The sequence below is a fragment of the Erinaceus europaeus genome, chromosome 3 (assembly GCF_950295315.1).
Source record: "Erinaceus europaeus chromosome 3, mEriEur2.1, whole genome shotgun sequence".
NCBI lineage: Eukaryota > Metazoa > Chordata > Mammalia > Eulipotyphla > Erinaceidae > Erinaceus > Erinaceus europaeus.
This window is the reverse complement of record NC_080164.1, coordinates 52413557-52434284: the sequence shown is the minus strand read 5'-3', so window position 1 is coordinate 52434284 and position 20728 is coordinate 52413557. Positions and strand designations below refer to the sequence as shown.

General features: G+C 43.4%; 1 long non-coding RNA gene and 1 pseudogene across 1 annotated transcript in view; both read right to left on the bottom strand.

Moving 5' to 3' along the window:
- LOC132537663 (uncharacterized) overlaps window positions 1-20728 on the bottom strand; it is a 458600-nt gene that overhangs the window by 421750 nt on the left and 16122 nt on the right. The gene's annotated exons all lie outside the window — the stretch shown is intronic.
- On the bottom strand, window positions 1222-3305 carry LOC103128738 (60S ribosomal protein L7-like; annotated as a pseudogene).

The following is a 20728-nucleotide window of genomic DNA, read 5'->3' as shown; positions in this document are numbered from 1 at the left end:
TTCCCTCTGCAGGTGAAGACCGGGTCCTTGTGCATTGTAACACGTGTGCTCAACCAGGTGTGCCACCACTCAGCCCCTAAAGTCATGTTATATATGTACTTGTTGAAGGAAGCATCAGTTTGCAGGATTGTTACTTCATAAGTGTACATTTCTTCCACATTGCCCCAAGCTTAAGGTTATTACATCTCACCCTCCTCCAAACGATCATACTGTTCCGTTACAGGGTCTTAGATCCTCAACTTCCCCATAGCAATCCCCCCCCCCCTTCTGAGTTCTGGGTCTCCTGTGATAGGCCATAGTCCATTGAGCTTTCACCTTACATAGGTTAAGCTCAGGACATTAGATCCTTTTAAAAACTTTAATAAAGACAAATTGAGAGGGGCCATTGGGATAGAATAGGAGAGAGGTGGAAGAGAGCAACCCACAGCACTGTTCCATCACTTGTGAAGTTTCCCCCTCTGTAGGTGGGAACTGGGCTTGAACCCCAGGTCCTTGTGTACCACCATCTTGCCCTTGGTCTTCTTTTTAATGCAGCACCAAGGAATGAACCAAGAATTTCAAGTATGCACAATAACATTGAATGACAAACTCTTTTTTTTTTTTTTTTTTGCCTCCAGGATTTTTGCTTGGGACTCAGTGCTAGCACTACAAATCCACTGCTCCTGGAAACCGTTTTTTTTCTTTTTTCTTTTTTTCCTTTCCCATTGGATAGGCCAGAGAGAGAGAAATTGAGAGGGAAAGGGAAGAGAAAAATAGACACTTGCAGACCTGCTTCACCGCTTCTGAAGTAACCCCCCGACCCCAAAGGTGGGGAGCCAGGGGCTCAAACTAGGATCCTTGCACAGGTCCTTATGCTTTGTACTATGTGTGCTTAACCTGGTGCACCACTACCCAGGCCCTAACCCTCCCCTCTTTAAACTCCATATCATTCAAGAGGAGAAAGGAGGAGACAAAAAAGACATGCCAAATTACTGTGTCAACATCCTTGCAATTCCCTGGCTGTCCATGGTGCTACCATGTGATGTCAAAGCTTGAACCCAAGATCTTGCACACAATAAAGTACAAATTCACATAGGCAAACTATCACTCAGCCTGTTTGGGTTTTGTTTATTTGTTTTGTTAGTGTTTTATGAAGCTCAAGGCATTCAACTCAGCTCAGTTTCCTCATTTTGTTTCTCAGAATATTGGAAAGACACCGTAGTGTCTTTTGCTTTGCTCCATTTACTCAGAGAGTTGCTCCATTATCCATAGAGTTCCCTTGGCACCATCTGTGATGCTTCCACTTGGTGCCAGGTCTTTGAATGTGACCTCAAGCCTGTAGAATGTATCTTCCTCAAGCCTGGGAAGATTCACACACTGTTGAGTGAGCTAGCTCCCAGTCCCAGCACTTTACTCTTGATTATCAAAGTGCTCAGCTTTTTGCCAGACTAGGACTTGAGTTGCGTCAGCAAGTAATAGCAATGGCTGCTGTAGGAAGAGACTCGGGTGTCTCCCTGGACTCTCAGCTCTGAGAGCCTGTCAGCATGCAGAATTTTCCTTCCTCAAAGTCAACCTGGAAAACCATGGTTGAAGAAAAGTAACCAAGGAGTCAGAAATCCTCAAAGCAGTACAAAATGGTATAGCAATTAGCTTTATGCCCTTGACATCTCAAAATCAGTTTCCTCATCTCCTAAAATTTCATCTCATTTGATGGCCAAATCCAAATAGCCTTGCATAATTCACCTATTAATCCAAGTCAGACTGGGAAGTATAAGAGAAATTTCTCTAAATTGAGTCATTTGTCACTATTTTTATGAGTCATTTTTAATATAGAAATTTCATCTTCCTTTTATGTGATTATTGTGTTCTTTCTTTAGACATTGCCGTCTTTTTAATCCCTCGTGTTTCTTGAATAAAAGTTAAGCTTGGCTATTATTATTTTTTTTATTTAAGAAAGGATTAGTTAACAAAACCATAGGGTAGGAGGGGTACAATTCCCACCACCCAATCTCCATTTCCCACCCGCTCCCCTGATAGCTTTCTCATTCTCTATCTCTCTGGGAGCATGGACTCAGGGTCATTGTGGGTTGCAGAAGGTAGAAGGTCTGGCTTCTGTAATTGCTTCCCTGCTGAACATGGGCGCTGACTGGTCGGTCCATATTCCCAGTCTGCCTCTCTCTTTCCCTAGTAAGGTGTGTCTCTGGGGAAGCAGAGGTCCAGGACACATTGGTGGGGTCTTCAGTCTAGGGAAGCCTGGCCGGCATCCTAATGACATCTGGAACCTGGTGACTGAAAGAGTTAACATACGAAGCCAAACAAATTGTTGAGCAAAAGCTTGGCTATTATTAAAAAACAAACCCCAAAATACTGTACTACATAAAAGCTGTGATGCTCACATCAAATGTAGTGTGTCATATAGTTGGTCAGGGTATTAATTTCATTGGCAGTGTTTTTTTATATTTATTTATTTATTCTCTTTTGTTGCCCTTGTTTTTTATTGTTGTATGTTGTTGTTATTGATGTAGTTGTGTTGGATAGGACAGATAGAAATGGAGAGAGGAGGGGAAGACGGGGAGAGAAAGATTAACACCTGCAGACCTGCTTCACCGCTCATGAAGTGCCCCCCCCCCCCCCCCCGCAGGTGGGAAGCCAGGGGCTCAAACCAGGATCCTTATGCTGGTCCTTGTGCATTTTCCTTCATACCACCTCATGGAGAAGCATTTTCCAGCAGTGTAGATCTCATGAATGAGATCCTCCATGCAGATGATGCCAAGGGATCATCTGCCAAGGGATTTGCCAAGGTATCGAGCAATCAAGTGTTATCTGTCAGGGCAATCCATTTCTGGCAGATTTTGCCATAGCCTCGCTCATAATCAATTTGGATACCCCCAAGCAATAGAGGGTTCCTCAGTTCTCAGCATATTAATTGGAGGCTTATTGAGCTTAACAAAAGTGTCATTAAAGATCTGTTGAAGGTGAGGAAGTTGCAACACCTTTCAGACCTTTGGGCTCACACCTTTGATAGCACCAATCCTGATAAAGAATGTCAATTTGGGTTCTACAGGTACACAGAAATTGCCAGCTTTTCTTGCCATCCAAGCCATTCAAATCTCAGTTCTGTACATCTGCCTATATTCCTTATGATAGTGCTTAGCTTGCTCGTAGATAAGCTTTCTCCTTACCTGTTGAAGCATCTTTTGAGCAAATTCCTGTCTCAGACACTTGATTTTCAATACAGCAAAATTCCTTTGCTTTTTCTTAAGGGTTTCTAGCACAGCAAGAACCTTCTTTTTCTTCTCTCAGCTTTCTGCCATTGCAGGAACCTTTTTCTGCTCTTCTATATCCACCATGGTTCCAGCCAGAAAAAGAGCAAAATATTGCTTTCTTATACTCAGTGACAGAGTTCATGAAAAGTAATGGTGACTTTAACAATAGATGTTTATGTTTCTAACTCAGAACATGAGGGAAAACTTCATAAGCTCCTCAGAGACTGAAACCCCTTCTATCCTGTTCCACCATTCTCAATACATGGCTTCTACTGTATGATCCAAAGTTGCTGCTGATGGTATAGCTGCTCTGCCCATATTATGGCATTTGCCCATCAAGAAAGGAAGCATACCTCTAATGGCACTTTCAATGATGCGAACATAGTGTTTTCATATCCAGCCCACTGTCTAGAGCCTAACTTTGCAGCATTAAATCTAACTACAAAAGGGACTATGGAAATATCTTTATTCCGAGTATCCATCTAAAGAGATTCTAGGAGGCAGGGAGGCAGTTGGAATACAGGAGTTTATGTGAGGGGCCGAGTTGATCCTTAGCACCACTTATGCCAAAGCAGGTGCTCTGGTCCTTCCATCTCTCTCAGTAAGTAAATAAAGCTTACAATAAAGGGAGTCTAATAGGGGGAAAGGAGAGAATGGGAAGCCTAGACCACTGTAGTGGAGCCCAGGATGGAAACTGAGTTACATACATGACAAAGCAAGTGAGCTATTTTGCTGGTCTGACAGCAGCATTCTTTAAATTATTATGTAAAAAGCCTCTTCTCCATTACTGTCATCACACTGGTTTCTCTCTATCATCTACTTGAGTCATGGAGTTTTTTTTTTTTTTTTTTTTTTTTTGAGTCATGGAGTTTTTAGGAATAAAAGCAATTATGTATTTACCCTCTAACAATTTAACAATTTTGTTAGCTTTGTTGCAACTGGTTCATCTATTTATTTATTTATTTATTTATTTTCCTCCAGGGTTATTGCTGGGGCTTGGTGCTTGCACCATGAATCCACTGCTCCTGGAGACTATTTTTTTCCCTTTTGTTGCCCTTGTTGTTTTATCATTGTTTTGGTTATTGTTGATGATGTCATTCATTGCTAGACACAACAGCACCCACATTCTCCATCTTGTCCATGGATTCTACAGGCTAGCTGGGTCTGATCACACTGTGTCTGTGGCGTTTTGTGGATTCTCCTAAGAATTTCTTTTCCTTCCTTTCTTTTTCTTTCTTTTTTTTTTTTTTTTGTATTTATTCCTTTTTGTTGCCCTTGTTTTTTATTGTTGTAGTTATTATTGTTGTTACTGATGACGTTGTTGTTGGATAGGACAGAAAGAAATGGAGAGAGGAGGGGAAGACAGAGAAGGAGAGAGAAAGAGAGACACCTGCAGACCTACTTTACTGCCTGTGAAGCAACTCCCCTGCAGGTGGGGAGCCGGGGGCTTGAACCGGGATCTTTCCACCGGTTCTTGTGCTTTGCACCACATGCGCTTAACCTGCTGCGCTACTGCCCATCTCCCTCATTTTCTTTTTTTTATTTGACAAGACAGAGAAGTTGAGAGGCAGAAGAGAATGAGAGAGAGAGAGAAAGAGAGAGAGAGAGAGGGAGAGAGAGAGAGAGACCTGTAGAGCAACTTCAACTCTAGTGAAGCTTGCCACTGCAGGTGGGAACTGGGGCCTTAAACCCAGACCCTCGAGCATTGCTTTTCATGTGCTCAGCCATGTGCACTACCACCTGGCTCCAACCCAGAGTATTTGTATGTATTTGTATGCATGATCTCCAACATCTTATCCTACTTGAAAATTTCCATGACCTAGTGCCCCCAGAGAAATATAAAGATGATAAGACAAGTAGAAGATAAAATAATATTTACTCACGGTGAGAAATTAAATTAAAATAATCCATATGTAGGCCTGGTGGTGGCACATCTGGTACAGGGAACTTTTTTTTAAATTATTTTATTTATTTAAGAAAGGAGACATTAATGAAATCATAGGATGGGGGGGTATAACTCCACACAATTCCCACCACCCAATCTCCATAACCCACCCCCTCCCCTGTTAGCTTTCCCATTCTCTATCCCTCTGGGAGCATGGACCCAGGGTCATTGTGGGTTGTAGAAGGTGGAAGGTCTGGCTTCTGTAATTGCTTCCCCGCTGAACATGGGTGTTGACTGGTCGGTCCATACTCTCAGTCTGCCTCTCTCTTTCCCTAGTAGGGTGGGTCTCTGGGGAAGCGGAGCTCCAGGACACATTGGTGGGGAATTCAGTCCACGGAAGCCTGGCCGGCATCCTGATGGCATCTGGAACCTGGTGGCTGAAAAGAGAGTTAACATACAAAGCCAAACAAATTGTTGAAGAATCATGGACGCAAAGGTTGGAATAGTGGAGATGAAGTGTTGGGGGGTACTCATTGCAAACTCTAGTGTACTACTGCTTTCAGGTATATATTTTGCCCTAGTTTATGGATACGTGTGAACATATGCTCTATCTCCTGGAACCTGGTCTATATCTAGGTTTTGGGACTTTGTTAGGAAGTGATCCACCTGGGATGGAATTAGAGAATACTGTGAAAGGAAAGGTCTCACCCGAGTGATGAAGCTGAAGGGTTGTTGTTCCACACCTGAAGTCTCTGGACACAGTCTTAAGTGAAGCATGCTGGGGTGGCATTCGTTGTGTTGATTAGATTGGGATCAGTAGATGCAATATTATTTGATAAGAATTGGGAGAAGCATACAGGAAAGTGGGCCCTACCCTAGGGCCCCAGGACTGGGGGAAGTTTAGGCTCTATAGTGGAAATGTGAGGTTCCTGCTGTCTTAGGGTTCAAGAAGACAATGGATAGTTACTGTTATCATCACATTATTTGGTAATTGGGTTAACTTTGAAAAGTCCCTTTGTTAGACATACAATCAATTTTTCCCCCTCATATTAATTAAACAGTGATTTATGTGACTACACCTTAATAGGTATATACATAAACACCATTCCCATTACCAAAAGATTGTGTCCCATCCCACCCACCCACCCCCCACCCCCGGCCGGCCCAGGAAGCTGCATGTCCACCTCCTGCTCACCACAGGGTTTTTACTTTGGTGCCCTAGGGAACATGTTATAGCACACAAGGACCAAGGTTCAAGCCCCCTGTCCCTATCTGCAGGGGGAAGCTTCTTGAGTGGTGAAGCAGTGCTGCAGGTGCCTCTCTATCTCTATCTCTATCTCTCTATCTCTCTCTTATTTGCCTCCTGGGTTATCACTGGGGCTCGGTGCCTGCACTATGAATCACTACTCCTGTGGCCATTTTTTAATTTTTTAATTTTTTAGATAAGACAGAGAGAAATTGAAGGGAGGGGAAGAAAGAGAGGGAGAGGGAAAGATAGACACCTTCAAACCTGCTTCACCACTTGTGAATTGATTCCCCTGCAGGTGGCGAGCCCGGGGCTCAAGCCAGTTCCTTGCTGGTCCCTGTGCTTCATATTATGTGCACTTAACCCAGTATACCAGCATCTGGCTCCCTCTCTTTATCTCTCTGTCTCCCCCTTGTCTCAGTTTCTCTCTATCTCTATCCAAAATAAATAAAAAGTATAAAAATAAATAGCATTAAAAGCTGGAACACACACCTATGGACATCTAATCTTTGACAAAGGGGCCCAGACTATTAAATGGGGAAAGCAGAGTCTCTTCAACAAATGGTGTTGGAAACAATGGGTTGAAACATGCAGAAGAATGAAACTGAACCACTGTATTTCACCAAATACAAAAGTAAATTCCAAGTGGATCAAGGACTTGGATGTTAGATCACAAACTATCAGATACTTAGAGGAAAATATTGGCAGAACTCTTTTCTGCATAAATTTTAAAGACATCTTCAATGAAACAAATCCAATTACAAAGAAGACTAAGGCAAGTATAAACCTTTGGGACTACATCAAATTAAAAAGCTTCTTCACAGCAAAAGAAACCACTACCCAAACCAAGAGACCCCTCACAGAATGGGAGAAGATCTTTACATGCCATACATCAGACAAGAGTTTAATAACCAACATATATAAGGAGCTTGCCAAACTCAACAACAAGACAACAAATAACCCCATCCAAAAATGGGGGGAGGACATGGACAGAATATTCACCACAGAAGAGATCCAAAAGGCCGAGAAACACATGAAAAAATGCTCCAAGTCTCTGATTGTCAGAGAAATGCAAATAAAGACAACAATGAGATACCACTTCACTCCTGTGAGAATGTCATACATCAGAAAAGGTAACAGCAGCAAATGCTGGAGAGGGTGTGGGGTCAAAGGAACCCTCCTGCACTGCTGGTAGGAATGTAAATTGGTCCAGTCTCTCTGGAGAACAGCCTGGAGAACTCTCAGAAGGCTAGAAATGGACCTACCCTATGACCCTGCAATTCCTCTCCTGGGGATAGATCCTAAGGAACCCAACACATTCATCCAAAAAGATCTGTGTACACATATGTTTTTGGCAGCACAATTTGTAGCAGCCAAAACCTGGAAGCAACCCAGGTGTCCAACAACAGATGAGTGCCTGAGCAAGTTGTGGTATATATACACAATGGAATACTACTCAGCTGTAAAAAATGGTGACTTCACCATTTTCAGTCGATCTTGGATGGACCTTGAAAAATTCATGTTAAGTGAAATAAGTCAGAAACAGAAGGATGAATATGGGATGATCTCACTCTCAGGCAGAAGTTGAAAAACAAAATCAGAAAAAAAAAAAAAAGTAGAACCTGAAATGGAATTGGCATATTGCACCAAAGTAAAAAACTCTGGGGTGGGGTTGGGTGGGTGTGGAGAATACAGGTCCAAGAAGGATGACAGAGGACCTAGTGGGGGTTGTATTGTTATATGGGAAACTGGAGAATGTTATGGATGTACAAACTATTGTATTTACTGTTGAATGTAAAATATTAATTCCCCAATAAAGAAATTTAAAAAAAAGCTGGAACAATGATCTGGTCTCTCTATATATATACATCTACATCTACATATACATTTTTAAAGTGGTATTTACCTTATTAATACTCTGATTTATATTGCAAATGGTGGGGAGTCGGGCAGTAGCACAGTGGGTTAAGCGCAAATGGCACAAAGCGAAAGACCGGCATAAGGATCCTGGTTCGAGCCCCTGGCTCCTCACCTACAAGGGAGTCGATTCACAAGCAGTGAAGCAGGTCTGCAGGTGTCTATCTTTCTCTCCCCTTCTCTGTCTTCCCCTCCTCTCTCCATTTCTCTCTGTACCACCCAACAACAATGACATCAATAATAACTACAACAATAAAACAATAAGGGCAGCAAAAGGAAATCAATATATATAGTCAATGGTGGCTTTTCTCTCTTGTTTTCTTGTCCATCTCCTGAAAGTCCATGACTGGTTTCATGTCACACGGAGTGAGGAGAATGAGGAGGCCTTGTGCTGGCAGCGCTGTGTCTGCCTCAGTAAAATAGCTTCTCTGGTTTTCTACATAATATTTCTTATGTAACATCCTCTCTCAAACAGGTAATTCATGCTCTTGATTGAGCTCCTCATCCTCACCTCTCCCTGAGCTCTGCACCACCATTGCAATAGTCCCCACCACATCACAGCCACCTACGTGACCCAGACTCAAGAAATTCAGTCAGGGACTGGGTGGTGGCGCACCTGGTTGAGTGCACATGTTACAGTGTGTAAGGACCAGGGTTGCAGCCCCCCAGTCCCCACCTATAGGGGGAAAAGCTTCTCATGGTGAAGCAGGGCTACAGGTGTCTCGTCTCTCTCCCTCCCTATCTCCCCCTACCCTCTCGATTTCTGGCTGTCTCTATCTAATAAAGATTTAAAAAAGAAGAAGAAATTCAGTCTGTGCATGAATTCATGTTCCCCACTACTTCAGCAGACCTGTGCCCTCCGACCCTGCTCCCTGACCTTACTCTGGTAACTGCTCAGATTTCACAGTTGCTATTGCCCTGATCCCCTCCCTCATCCCTGTTCCTACTGGTCCTGAAGTCCTAGCAATTTTTCACCCTAAATACCCACTTCCTCCTTCTTCAAGCCCTACTATTCTCCTATGTGATTACTAATATTATTGTTACTATTATTGCCACCAGGGTTATCAGTGAAGCTCAGTGCTGACACTACAAAGCGCCCACTCCTGGTGGCCATTTTTACCAGTTTGTTTTTTTCTACTTTATTTTTATTTGACAGGACAGAGGGAAATTGAGAGAGAAGGAGAGATAGAGAGGGAGAAAAATGGAGAGACACCGCTGCTCATGAAGCATCCTCCTTGCAGGTGGGGAGCGGGGGCTTGAATCCTGATCCTTGAGCACAGTGATCCTTGAGCACGCTTAACAGAGTGTACCACGCCCAGCCCCATCTCTTATGTAATTACTATGACAGCCTCCACTGGCCTTCTTCTACCTCTCCTCCCAATTAATGTCCCATCATCATAGAAAAGTGCTCTTTCCTGTTAAATATCCCTTATGGCACTCCTCTGCCTTCCAAGCAAGGACTCCTTGGCATGACTCATAGCACCTGAGATCCCTGTCTTCTCATCTCCACTGCCCCATGGGCCTGCATGCCCAGCTTCTGGAGGTGACCCTGTGCTAGTCCCTCAGCCAGGGTGCCTTCTCACCTAGGCTAAGCTGTCCTAACAGATATTTCTTGAATGCCAGTCAAGTTTCTCCACTGGCATAATGCTCACAATATACCTTGTGAACTTTTTAGCTGTTTTTTTATGATAGAGACAGAAATGAAGAGGAAATGTAGAAAGTGGGGTGAGAGAGAGGGACACCTGTATTATTTCTCTGCTGCTTCCCATTGTTTGTGGGAACTGGGGGCTTGAACGCAGGTCCTCAAGCATAATACCATCACCCAGCTCCTTAGCTGACATTTATTAAGAGCCATTCTGGTGACCCCAGGAGGTGACATAGTAATGGAAACTGGGACTTGCAAGTGTGAGGTTCTGAGTTCAAGTCCCATCACCACACAAGCCCGTGATGCTCTGGCTCCCTTTTTTAAGTACTTCTGAGAGCCACACAGAGGCTTTATATACATTTTCCCTCTGAATCCTCCTACCACCCCTAAGAAGTACATGAACTGTTCTAAATCCCAGTTTGCTGGTGAGGAAACCAGGACTTGGAGAATTAGGGAGCCTTTCTAAGGTCCCTCGACCAGGAAGCAAAGTCAGACCCCAGAGTTCTGAGTACTTAACCTCAGAGTATCAGCCTCCCCTCCCCAGGTGAGAAGACTTGGCTCTGTGCTTTCTTTCTGGCTCTCTTGCTTTCTTTTTTTTTTTTTTAATTTTTTTTATTTAAGAAAGGATTAATTAACAAAACCATAGGGTAGGAGGGGTACAATTCCCACCACCCAATCTCCATAACCCACCCCCTCCCCTGATAGCTTTCCCATTCTCTATCTCTCTGGGAGCATGGACCCAGGGTCATTGTGGGTTGCAGAAGGTGGAAGGTGGAAGGTCTGGCTTCTGTAATTGCTTCCCCGCTGAACATAGGCGTTGACTGGTCGGTCCATACTCCCAGTCTGCCTCTCTCTTTCCCTAGTAGGGTGGGGCTCTGGGGAAGCTGAGCTCCAGGACATATTGGTGGGGTCTTCAATCCAGGGAAGGCTGGCCAGCATCCTGGTGGCATCTGGAACCTGGTGATTGAAAAGAGAGTTAACATACGAAGCCAAACAAATTGTTGAGCAATCATGGACCCAAAGCTTGGAATAGTGGAGAGGAAGTGTTAGGGAGGTACTCACTGCAAACTCTAGTATACTTCTGCTTTCAGGTATATATTTTGCAGTAGTTTATGGATACGTGTGAACATAAGCTCTCTCTCACAGAAACTGGTGTATATCTAGGTTATGGGACTTTGTTAGAAAGTGAACCACCTGAGATGAAATTAGAGTGTACTATAAAAGGAAAGGTCTCACCCGAGTAATGAAGCTGAAGGGTTGTCATTCCACACGTGAAGTCTCTGGACACAATCTGAGGTGAAGCATGTTGAGGTGGCAATCGTTGCATTGGTTAGGTTGTGATCGGCAGATGCAATATTATTTGGTTTGGATTGGGAGACGCATACGGGAAAGTGGGCCCTATCCAAGGGTTCTAGGACTGGGGGAAGTAGGGGCTCTATAGTGGAGATGTGAGGTTCCTGCTGTCTTAGGGTTCAAAAAGACAATTGATAGTTAATGTTATCATCACATTATTTGGTAATTGGGTTAACTTTGAAAAGTCCTTTTGTTATGGTTTGCTGTACAGTATCCAGTATCTTGTATATAGCTGTGCTATTGGATGCTTCGCTCTCTTGCTTTCTCATGACAGATTCCCTCCCCTTCCTCCCTCAAGCTATGAGCTCTTGAGGGCAGGTCCATGTTTGCCTTGGGTTTTCCTTCCTGGTCCCTGGTACAGAGTCTGGCATGTGAGCAGACTTTCACCCTGTGAATTTCGTAAACCAGCATCTGCATGCACCCCTCAGTATAGCAATCAGGAATCCTTCCAGTATCTGTTCTTAGCCGCCACCTACAAATATTATGATTCTCATCTCATGCCCCATCAGAACTCATCCTAATGTATCAGTCACCAGCTCGATTTTCCAAACTCTGAAGCAACACCCCATCACCAGCACCAACCACTGGGGGTTCCAGTTTACCAAAAACTATTTGTTTGTTTGGTTGGTTTTTGCCTCAAAGCCTTGTGTAAGTCACAGCTAAGAGCTGGGGGGATCCCGTTGTTCCTCAATCCCCAGTACCACAGCCCAAACCACAGGAAGCCCCTGGTGGTTACATAAACATCTTGCCAGGAAAGCCCCAAATCTGGATCTCAACCATTCCCAGAGGGTGGTCTAAGTGGATGATTTAAGGAAATTAGTGAAGATGCTTCCCAGTTCTTGAGCAAAGCTTGACTATGGCTCAGAGGGACTCTTACCCTTAGACAAAACCTAACCATCCTAAAAGGGCTGCCACATGGAAAACCATTCAACCTAAAGACCCAGCAAGGATGCTAGAGGTGTGTTCCATGTTGAGATCTGCTCAGCCACCCCAGATAACCCACCTCTTTCTCCTAAGGTATCCAAAACAGAACATCAGTGTTTGAGCAGGAGGGAGCACAGATATGACAGAAGGATGTGTTCCTAACAATGGTAGGGACTGCTCTACTCTCTGAAGGAAGGCTAGGTCAACACACTCTGCCACTCGAGGAAGACGGGTACTGAAATGAGTGCAGCCTAGAATGCTTCTAGCTATGACCACGGAATACAAGCTCAGACCTATAGGGAGGCAGAGGTTGCATAGGCTCCTGTGCTGAATATGGGTCCCAGATCAGATTGATGGAGTTTACAGTTAATGGTATTTATATAATTTTCCCATAGTTGGGAGCTACTCTCTTCCCTGATTCAGCTTCCTAGTCCTATGTCCAACTCTATCTCCCCAGACAATACCTCTAGCCTACTTGCATGTCAGCTGTGGGGCTTAGGCAAAAATCAGTAAAGTCAAGGGCCCCTTAGAATATACCTAAAATAGACCTACTAGCTTTTTTTCCAAAATGGAGACCCCAAATCTCATCCGCTATAATCTTAACTCTGTTTCAGCTACCAAGTTGCTACCATGACTCTAAACTGACTTCCCTGGGCAGACGATCTCACCATTGTGTCCTGGAACCCCACCTCTCCAGACCCCTGCCTCACTATGGAAAGATAGAAGCAGGCTGGGAGTATGGATTGACCTGCCAACACCTATATCCAGCAGAGAAGCAATTACAGAAGCCAGGCCTTCCACCTTCTGCATCCCACAATGACCTTGGGTCTATACTCCCAGAGGGTTAAAGAATAGGAAAGCTATCAGGGGAGGGAATGGATGTGGCGTTCTGGTGGTGAGAATTATGTGGAGTTGTACCCCTCTTATCCTATGGCTTTGTCAGTGTTGCCTTTTTATTAAAAAAATAAATAAATAAATAAATAAATAAATAAAATAAAGAACAGGAAAGCTATCAGGAGAGGGAATGAGATATGGAGTTCCAGTGGCAGGAATTGTGTGGAATTCCTTTTGTGCTCCATAATGATCCTGGATCCATACTCCCAGAGAGATAAAGATTAGGGAAGCTTTCAATGGAAGAGATGGGGTGTGGAACTCTGGTAGTAGGAATTGTGTGGAATTGTATCCCTCTTGTTCTATGGTCTTGTTGATCATTATTAAATCAATTTTTTAAAAGGAGGGGTAGATAGAATAATGGTTATTCAAACAGACTCTCTTGCCTGAGGCTCCGAAGTCCCAGGTTCAATCCCCCCGCACCATTAGCCAGAGCTGATCAGTGCTCTGTTAAAAAAGAAAAGAAAAAGAAAGAGAGAAAGGAAAGGCTGAAGGAAGGAAGGAAAAGGGATGTGTTCCTATAACAAGGCTCCCCATCTTTGCTCCAGGACCTGAAATTCAGAAAGTTTACTGCCAGAGCAAATCACCCTGATCCTTTATTACAAATACAAGCCCCCACTTGACTGAAATCAGTATATTCAGCAGGAGGAGAAATCTCCATTAAAGTATCCATTTGCACGGGATTGCAATTAGTTTTACCCTATTTTTGTTGAGTGGCCTTGGAAGCCTGAACTCTGATCTGGGCGGGTATCATCAATTCATAGGCTCAAGAGAACAACACAGACTGTGTTCCACCTCTTGTCAGAATTAACTGCTCTCCCTTGGCTCAAAGAGGCCTGTTTTCTCTCAGTAACCTAATATTTGCCCCCTCCCACACCCCACACCCCTACTTAATCACCTTGCTTGGCTGCCTCTGTCCTGACAGTATAGCAACTGCTACAACCCAGAAAACAGAGGTGTTGCTGCCCTTCAACTACTATCTTGTAACTCCCCCTTAATTTACAATCAGTTTGCTGTTTCAGATGTTTGGAAATGAGACTCCTTAGTCAGCACCTCCTGGAAAGCTTTATTTTCAGTGAAATCTGGACTTTTCTTTTCACAGCCCAGTTTTTTTGTTTTGTTTTGGTTTGGTTTGGTTTGGTTTTGTGGCTAGAACCTAACATCTGTGAGGCAGACAGGGTGGCCTGGGTCCTATGTCACCAGACACCTGGTGAAAAGATGCACAGGGGCGGAATGGGGAGGTGGGGAGTGTGGGCAAAGGCCACAAGTGACAACTGGTATTTATCTAATACTAGCCTATAGGATGGGCAGGAAAGTTGGTCTCTCCTACCTTAGATGCTAGTGGGGACCCACCAGGAATCCCTTTCTCTAATAGCTGACAAGAAAGCCTAATGTTTGAAGTCAGGACCACTTCCCAGCCAGAAGAAAGGGCCTATCATCATGGTCCCCCCTCCGAGAGGCTGATGGACCTCTAGGGAAAAGGCATCCCAGGCATTCCCACAGAAGTGTTTCAACTATCTTCTGGGGTGATTCTGAAAGTTTATGAAAGAAAGAGCATGAGCTAATGTTTTGGATAATCACTTCAACATGGAGTTCAGTAAGGAACAAAGAACACAACCAACATTGTGTTTGATGTGGAGGGAGTTCTTGGGCCCTGGTGGTTCATGACTTTGCAAAGTAGCTATCCTCAGACACTCATCCAACATAAACAGGCTCCTGAGTCTTCAAGGGCCACAGAAGATGTGGGCTGAAGAGCACTCCCGGCAGGGGAGTGGGAAGGACACAGCCAGAACCTGAATTCTAGCATGCTCTAGTTCCTAAGTGTGGCACCACACAGCAGTGTGTATAAGAGAGGCAAGAATTAGAAACCAGATCTGGTGGTGGGAATTGTGTGGAGCTGTACCCCTCTTATCCTATGGTTTTGTCAATGTTTCCTTTTTATAAATAAAAAATAGTTAATTTTAAAAAATAATAAATTAAATTAAATTAAATTAAATTAAAAAAAGAATTAGAAGCCGAGCAGTAGCTCACCCACTTAAGGGCATACATTTCCATGCACAGGGACCCATGTCCATTTCCCTAGGCCCCTTTAGGGGAGAAGCTACACAAGTGGTGAAGCAGGTGGTCTCTCATTTCCCCTTCCTCTCTATCTCCCTTTTCCCTCTTGATTTCTCTCCATCTTTATCCAATGAATACATATAAAATTTTTAAAAAGAGGAGTTAGTATTAGAGTCGGCAAAGTAGCTCACCTGCCATGCACACAGCCAGGTACAAGCCTAGCCACTGCACAGGAAGAAGCTGGGATGCTGTTGTGTCTTTCCCCCTCTGCCTCTCTCTTTCTCCCTCTGCTTCTCCCCCATCCCCATCCCCAGGCCCCATTTCCCCCTCCATCTCTGAAAAAGGTCTTCCTGGAATGGTGAAGCCCCAATACAATGGTGATGATCATGGTGAAGGCCTACTGGGTGAGCAATCTCTTGGTTCCTCACTCTTTTTCTTTTTAAGAGGCAGAGAGGCAGAGAGAGAGAGGAGAAATCACAATGCGAAACCTTCCTTTAAGGTAATGGGGGCTGGGTACAAACCTCCCAAAAGCAGTGTACTATCCAAGTAAGGTATTTTGCCAGCCCCCCCCCCCATACTTCATTTAAAAAAAAGATTTACTTATCTATTTATTTACATGAAAGAAACACCAGAACACCACTCACCTCTGGCATACAGTAGGGTTGAAGATTAAACCTGAAACTTCTGGGGCCTTAGCAGGCAAGTCCTGTGCTTCCCTGGTGAGCTAGTTACCTTTCACCTGAATGGTCTCCCATCCAAGTACTAACCAGGCCCGACCCTGCTTAGCTTCCGAGATCAGATGAGATCGGGCATGTTCAGGGTGGTATAGCCGTAGACCTTTCACCTGAATGGTAGAGCTACAGAAGAACTGAGACCCACAACAGACTGCCAGGAGGCGCTGAAGGGGCTCAGGAAGAAGATACACTGAGTGCCTACAGTCATCTAAGGAAACCTCATAAAAGGTGATCCAAGATTATCTCTATTTATCTGTATCTGTATTTTTTTTATCTATTTACCAGAGTACTGCTCTGCTTTGGCTTGTGGTGGTATGGTGAACTAAACCTGGGACTTTGGAGTCTCAGGCATGAAGGAATTTTAGCATAATCTGTATGCTCTCTCCCCCTTTCTTGCCCATACGTATTTTAAATATTTTATTTGTATATATTACTCACTTATTGTTTGATAAGATAAAAAAAAAACTGAAAGAGAAGCAGGTGGAGAGAGACACCTGTAGTCTTGCTTCACTGATCATGATGCTTTCTCTCTGAAGGTGAAGACTTGGTCCTTGAGCATGATAACATGTGCACTTAACCAGGTACATCACTGCCTGGCCCCTGTCTGTATATTTTTTAATTTTTATCTATAAAATGGAAATATTGACAAGACCATAGGATAAGAGTGGTACAACTCTACACAGTTCCCACCACCAAAACTTTGTATCCAATCCTCTCCCTTGATAGCTTCCCTATTCTTTTTTTAAAAAAGATTTTATTTATTTATTAATGAGAAAGATAGGAGGAGAGAGAAAGGGCCAGACATCACTCTGGCACATATGCTGCCAGGGATCAAACTCAGGACCTCCTGCTTGAAAGTTCAAAGCTTTATCACTGCACCACATCCCAGACCACAGCTTCCCTATTCTTTATCCCTCTGGGAGTATGGACCCAGGATTGTTGTGGCATGCAGAAGATGGAAGTTCTGGCTTCTGTAATTGCTTCCCTTCTGAACATGGGCATTGGCAAGTTGATCCATACTCCCAGCCTGTCTCTCTCTTTCCCTAGTGGAGCAGGGGTCTGGGGAGGCAGAGTTCCAGGACACATTGGTGGGGTCATCTGCCCAGGGAAGTTAGGTTGGCATCATGGTATCATCTGGAACCTGATGGCTGAAAAAGAGTTAAGATATAAGGCAGAACAAAATGTTCACTAATCATGAGCCTAAAGGCAAGAATATTGCAGATGAAGATTTGGGGTCTCTGTTTTGGAAAAAGCTAGTAGGTCTATTTTAGGTATATTCTAAGGGGCCCATAACACAAGTAGTTTTTGCCTGAGTCTGACAGATAACATGCAGGTGGACCCAAGGTGTTGTCTGAGGAGATGGTATCATAGTTGGGTCTCTCTCTCTCTCTCTCTCTCTCTATATATATATATATATATATATATATTTTAATTGAGATTTTTAAATTTTCATTTATTTATTCCCTTTTGTTGCTCTTGTTGTTTTATTGCTATAGTTGTCTATATATTTTTATTTTATTTATTTATTTATAAAATGGAAACACTGACAAGGCCATAGGATAAGAGGAGTACAATTTCTACCATCAGAGCTCTGTATTCCATCCCTCCCCCTGATAGTTTTACTATTCTTTAACCCTGTGGGAGTATGAAACCCTGCCTATATTTTTAATTGGTTTGTGGCAATGATGTTGGTCTTGTCAGGCAGAATCCAACTTGGAAGGTGAATCCTAACATAGACTAGCCCTTCACTTTTTTTTTTTTTGTCACAAGTGTTATTGCTGGAGATTGGTGCCTGTATGATGAGCCCACTGGTTTTCCTTTATTTGATAGGACAGAGAAATTGAAAGGAGAGGAAGAGAAAGAGAGAGGGGGAGAGAAAGACACCTTCTGTACTAGTTTTATCACTTATGAAGTTACTCTCCGGCAGATGGGGAGTGGGGGCTCTAACCCAGGTCCCCAGTGCACCACCATACCCCCCACCATTCACTCTTTCAACTGATTAAGCACTAGTGTGGACCTGCTGTTGGTACAGATTCCCCTCCCCCTTTTCTTCCTCCTTTCCTTCCTCTCTTCACACTTTTCTCTTCCCCCCTTATCTCCTTCCCCCCTCTTCCTCCTTTTTTTCTTCCTCCTCCTCTTCATTCTTCTGTTAGATAGAGATAGAGAAGGCAGAGGCAAAGAACAAAAGACCACAGCAGCGACACTTCATTCAACACATTGGTGGTTAGGCTCAAACTTGGGTCATTCATGTAGCAAATCAGTACAATCTCTCGTTTTTTAAAAATTATCTCTATTTACTTACTGGATAGATGGCCAGAAATTGAAAGGAAGAGGGAGATAGAGATAGACAGAGAGACACATGCAGCCCTGCTTCACCAATTGTGAAGCTTTCCCTCCATAGGGGAGGACTGGGGCCTTGAACCTGGGTCCTTATGCATTATAGCCAGGTGTGTCACCACCAGGCCCTAGCACACTCTCCAAGTGAGCTATTTCATCAGCCCCATGTTCCCTTCTGAAACAGACAGAAAGTATACACCCTGGGTTTGCCTAGCACCAGAAACCTGTCCAACTCCAGGAAGGTGAGCTGTGTCCCAGCTTCTGAGTACAAAACATCTCATTGTCCTGTGAGCCATCACAAATCTCAATTATCTTAAAATTTATTTACATGTTTGCTGAATAATTTCAGAACAAATTACAGACATCATCTCATGTTGCCCCTCATCAACACCAAATCCAAAATAAAGAGGTATACTTATAGTCAACTACTCACACTGGCATCACACATGATAAAATCAATAATAATTGGCTGAGGAGCTAGCGTACAAGTTTACAAAACAGACATTCCTGTCTGAGGCACCAGGCATCCCAGGTTCTCTCCCCAGCACTACCATTAGCCAGAACGGAGAGTTATTCTGGGGAGAGAACGATGTGTGTGTATGGGGGTGGAGGAAGAACACCCAATACCATTTGAGACCCAATGTGTTCACATTTTCCCCCAAGTGTCCCTTAGATCTCTCAAAAAGCTTGCTTGTTCAAACCAGGTTCTTCTCAAAGGGCACACATCCTATTCAATTGTGTATGCCTTTTCATGCTGAATAGTTCTCTCGTGTACTTCTTATATTGTGTTGATTTTTTTGGAAGAGATCATTCTTTTTTAAATTTTTATTTATAAAAAGGAAACACTGACAAAGACCATAGGATAAGAGGGGTACAACTCCACACAATTCCCATTACCAGAACTCCGTATCCCATTCCCTCCCCTGATAGCTTTCTATTCTTTAACCCTCTGGGAGTGTGGACCCAGGATCATTGTGGGTTGCAAAAGGTGGAAGGTCTGGCTCCTGTAATTGCTTCTCCGCAGAACATGCCTAAGTCTCTGAGGTCTCAGGTTCAATCCCTAACACCACCATAAACCAGAGTCGAGTAGTCGTCTGCTGTATTTCTTTTACTTTGTTTTTTTTCTTTAAACTTTTATTTTATTTGATAGAACACAGAAATTTAGAGGGAAGGGGTTTAGAGAACCTGCAGAACTCTTTCATCACTTGTGAAGCTTCCCCCTGCATGTGGGGGCTGGGGGGTTGAATGTAGGTCCTTATGCACTGTAATGTGTGCACTTAACCAGAGGTGCCACCACCTGCCCCCTCACTCTCTATTTCTTTCTTTCTGTATCTTTCTCCCATTAAAATAAAGAGAATAAAAATAATAAAAATAAATACATAAATAAATAGAATATATATTTTTAAAAGTACCCCATAAAAACCAAAGTGCTCCTGTGGCTTCTCCCTTGTACCCCACCCCAACACAAAAAACTCACTTTAATATGATATAAATAATAAAATAAGTATTTTTTAAGCATAAAAAGAATACCAAACCTCAAAAACACATCCTTTTGGTTCTTCCTTTCCTAGTTAAACTGAACTCTTGGCAGCCAGAGTTTGGAACAACTTCGTTGATTCATGAACTCCCAAAGCTGTCTGTGCTGTGCTATGCTTTTCTTATCTTTATTTCTCTCACTCTCCACCTTACTTTTAGTGTGTGTGTGTGTGTGTGTGTGTGTGTGTGTGTGTGTGAAACTATTGGGACTTTGATGAAAGCTACAGTCCCTTTCTACTCAGAAGCAAATATTCGCAATGTGTTGGAGAATTTCAGGAGATTTCTGGGGCTAGGATAAGAAACTCCTCTTTGGGAGACACACTTCCCACGTCTCATTTGTTGGTTTTATTCCAACAAAACAAAAGTTAGCTCTTCCTTTTCACTTAGTAGTGAGCTGCAAGCTGGCTCTCAGATCCTCCCCCACCTGTCGCCAAGCCCCTGGCTCCTGGCCCACTCAAGCTACAGCTTGGCCAAGAGTTGAATACAGCACCTGTTCAGCACTTAAGAAGGGGGAAAAAAAAAACTCATCTAAAAAAAAAAAATTGGACATAAGGGATCATCCTCAAAGCCAAACAATATAATTCATCAGGCTCTAATTTGCTGAATAGTATTTGTAAATACTAAATGCCAGAACTCACCCTGATCTAGGAAATGTTACAGATGTGCGTGTGTGTGTGTGTGTGTGTGTGTGTGTGTGTGTGTGTGCATGTGTGCATGTACGTTTCGTTTTCCCTACTTAATACTGAGTGAAGTCTCAGGATTTTAGTACTTGTTTCGGGAAGATGGCTACTTCAGACACTATCTGTTTACTTGAGGTCAGTTATGTGCTTAGACTTGAGACCATTCATTTATTCGAGGTGTAGTAGGTGCCTTCCTTATATGAAAAGCTCTTCTAGGTACTGGATATACAGCTGTGAGGAAGGTAGTCAAGGCCTCCAGTCTCATGAAATTTACAGT